The following is a 4,074-nucleotide window of genomic DNA, read 5'->3' as shown; positions in this document are numbered from 1 at the left end:
GTCAGCAGTTTGAGGTGCAGTTTCCCAGAAACCCCTGTGCCTATCTCCTTGAAACTCAGCAGGCTTCATGCCCTCAAAAGGTACTACCATCCCTGCTGCTTTCATTCAAATCTGCCAAAAAATGACAACATTATAGGCAGTTTTGTACTTCCACATTATAGTCTATGAGCGAAACATCGAAAGAACTAAACCAGCTCAACGAAATGAAACAGAATAGTGCTTCGAAACGAAACAAAACTTGAAATGAAACACTGTCCCATCAAAATGGAAAAACAGAAGTCAGAACAAAATGGTGTTGTTTCACACGGCTGTACTACTAATCTTTTTTTTTTTGTCTTTTTGCTTCCTTGTATTTGTGACAAAGCTCAAAGCAGTGAGCTTGGAGATTCCTTTGGACTAGTCTTGGGTCTTGAGGCCCCTTTCAGCCCTATGTTCCCCTGTGGTGGTATAATAGACCTACCAATCCTTTGTCAAGCTTCCTCCTTCGGGTATAGGTAAAAAACTACTAATTTTCTAACTCTGCTCCAGTTATTGGAAAATCATAGAATTGACAGGGTTCTCTCCTTGTTGAAGCAGATTTGTACCTGATCTTTTCCTGTTTGGAAAATGGGCTTAACGAGATCAGGACAGAACAGCGTGAGGTAATCCATGCCAAAATAAATGTCGATATCAGTCCTGCTACTTTTTTAAAGGTTTATTGTTGTCAGAAAATGAGATAGTGTGTGCCTGCGTAAGGGATCACAGGCACACATGCAATCAGTTTTTGCATAATTAGCATGAAGGGTGGCCTGTGTAGGTGAGTGCTTTAATATTTATTCTTGATTTTTCATCTTTCTGTGAATGCTGTCATGTACAGAAGAGATGTTAATTTCTGAAGAGCATGTTAAAATTAACAGTTTTCCATACTTACATTGCTTTTGTCCCACTAGGAGACCGGCATATTACTTACAGAATTATAGGCCAAGTTCTGGAATCCCCTGTAGTTGCCGTACAGGCTAGAGGCCATCATTCTCACAGTGGCACCATGCATGGTTTGCTGCTAGTCACCTTCTTTTTTGCCACCAAAAAAAGTGTTTTTTAGCACTCAGCAGCAAGTTGTCACCTTTTTTACTGCCATTTCCCCTAGCGGTAGTGAACCTCCAGCTTCTGCAGCATTCATTGCCTCTGCCCAGGGCATAGTGCTGACCAGTTACACCTCTGCCCAGAAATAGTGAGAGAAAATGAAGAGATGTGCAGAAACAGGAGCTAGCAGACTGATGGTAGGAGAGGACTTTGAAAGGCAAATGCTCTATAAATTAAATGATGTCCCTGGGAAAATGGAGTCAATGAGGTAGCTCCACTTTAACTTATTTATTCATCCAGCTTGAGCTCCAGTAGTTTCTCTATAAACAAGAGACAGGTATGCTAAGAAACATTCCCTGAGGTCAGTATGGGGGTCTGTATGTTATTGGCACTTCTTGCACTAATTTTAGGAGACTGTTGCATCGAAATAAAACAGGCTAAACCAGAAATACAGCAAAAGACAATTAGTATGTTGTACTACATTTTGATTCCTAAAGCTGCAGACAGAATTTAAGGATGTTATGCCTAGAAATTGGCTGAAAAAAAGGATTTTTGTTTCCCAAAGAACATTCCAGGATATTAAAATTTGGTTTTATTCCACACTGGGAATAAAAAATCAAAATCTCAGAATCTTTTATGAAAAAAAAAATTCTGAAATATTTAATTTCAACCTTATCCAAATACTTTGTGCTGGATAAGGTCGGAAAGTTCTTGTTTTATCTTCATAATAGATTCATGGATTTATAGATGTCTGAGGTCAGAAGGGACCTCAGTAGATTATCAAGTCCAAGTCCCTGCCCTGGGCAGGAAAGAGCGCTGGGGTCAGACAACCCCAGCCAGGTGCATATCTAGCCTCTTCTTAAAGACCCCAAAGGTAGGGGAGAGCACCACCTGCCCTGAAAGCCCATTTCAGATTCTGGCATCCCTTACTGTAAATAAGTTCTTCCTGATGTCTAACCTTAAATCTGCTCTCTGTCAATTTGTGACCGTTGTTCCTAGTTACTCCAAGGGGTGCCCTGGTAAATAGAGGATCTCCTATTCCTTGCAGCCCCCCACAATGAATTTGCAGGCAGCCACAAGATCTGCTCTCAGCCTTCTCTTGCAGAGGCTGAAGAGATCCAGGTCCCTCAGTCTCTCCTTGTAGAGCTTTGCCTGCAAGCCCCTAACCATATGAGTGGCCTTCCTCTGAACCCTCTCGAGGTTGTCCACATCCCTCTTGAAGTGCAGCACCCAAAACTGGACACTACTTAGCTGTGGCTTGGCCAATGCTGCATAGAAGGGAAGTATCACCTCCCTGGACCTGTTCGTCATGCACCTGCTAATGCATGATAAAGTGCAGTTAGTTTTACTGATTGCTTTGTCACATTGATGACTCATGTTCATTCCAATAAAAGTTAGAATAATGCTAATATTATTATAATCATGTATAGTATAAGAGCAAAACCAAACAGCTTGCTGTCATGATCTCCCTGCTTTACCTGTGGCACGTTAGGGTGTTATGGCTTGTGCTATGTCAGGGTAAACTGTAGTTTTACTAAGAGGTTAGATTATGGATTTATATAGGTTGGTTTGGATAGGGATGATCCTGCCTCAGGCAGGGGGTTGGACTAGATGACATACAGAGGTCCCTTCCAGCCCTACTTCTCTATGATTCTATGATCATTTCCTGTGAAAATTCTGATGCAATCAGTATGTTCTTAGGAAACATTTAGATTTTGTTGAATCTGCATTTTGGATGGAATTTTCTCTTAGAAAAGTAGTGTTTTTCTGGTGCACAATGTTTGACACCACCTTGCCTAATAGGTAGCAGCTTCAACCTTAATTATTCATTGTAAGACTGTGGCCAAATTTTCAAGAGTGCTTGATGATATTAGGCTGCCTTCCTAAGCTAGGCCCCTTTAAAGCCAGCCTTTCAGACAGTTTTGAGCCATACCACCACTGTAGCTAACTATTAGGAATCTCTAGCCATACAAAGTTACTGCTTGTTTTTCAGTGGGCTGTGTTCATTGTGTTTTACTCCTTTGCTCTGTCATCTCAGCTGTTGAAGTTAAAATAACATCTGAGAAGGATGTCCTGAGGAATAGTTTAATGAAGTAGTTGCACTGTAGGCTCTCTTCTGTAGGTTTAGTTTCCTGTGAAATAAATCAAAGTAGATGTAGAACAAAATCCAAGTTTGTGTCCCTCCTATGAGAGACAGAATAAGCAGTAACTATCTCCTTATTTAGCATGTTGGTTAAAAATAGGATCCCAAACTGAGCCACATTGTGATCTTAAGCCACATCTATACATCAAATTTACTGTACGAGATAACAGTAGTCTCAGATACACTATGCTACTCCACACATAACTGGGAGCAGCATAGACATGTTTGCACAGTGCCATAAACAGGCTGTTTAGCCTGAAGTGATCTAATTGGCACTGTCACTCACAAGTGCTAATTAGCCAGGTGAAATGCCCTGCAGATACATCAATGCTGCACCAGATTTAGGAGGCAATGAATGTAGAACATCACAATGGGTTTGAGAGCAACAGCAGAAGCCTTAATTTACTGGGAAGTAATATGGAGGGTCCTGCCACCACCAAGGAGCTTGGGGAGTAGACATGATGAGAGTTTTGCTGGCAGCATTTGAGTTTTGCCCACTAACTCCTGACCTTTGCCACCAGAAGTCCCTTCCCCTGCCCCAAAAGTATTCCTTTTGGGAAGGGGGTTTGCCACCTTGCAACCAGGAAAAAATATATATATATTAAAAATCAAACATCAACAATAACATATTTTAATTTTATTTTTTAAAGATATTTTTGTCCTGATGTATGTGCGTTTGTCATGCATATAGTGGTGATTGCATAGTAGTTCAAAATGAAGTCTTACTCTTGTATATTGTGGAGGGGTATAGGGGATATGGGGTTTGTGGGGGCTGTGGGTATATGTGGGGTATGGAGTGGGTGTGGAGTATGTGTGGATGTGGGAAAGTGGGTGGATATGGGGGGTTTGTGGGTGGTGTGTTTGTGGGG

This window comes from Crocodylus porosus, unplaced genomic scaffold (assembly GCF_001723895.1).
Source record: "Crocodylus porosus isolate Cpor-Errol unplaced genomic scaffold, CroPor_comp1, whole genome shotgun sequence".
In the NCBI taxonomy this organism is placed as follows: Eukaryota; Metazoa; Chordata; order Crocodylia; family Crocodylidae; genus Crocodylus; species Crocodylus porosus.
This window is presented reverse-complemented; position numbering follows the sequence as displayed.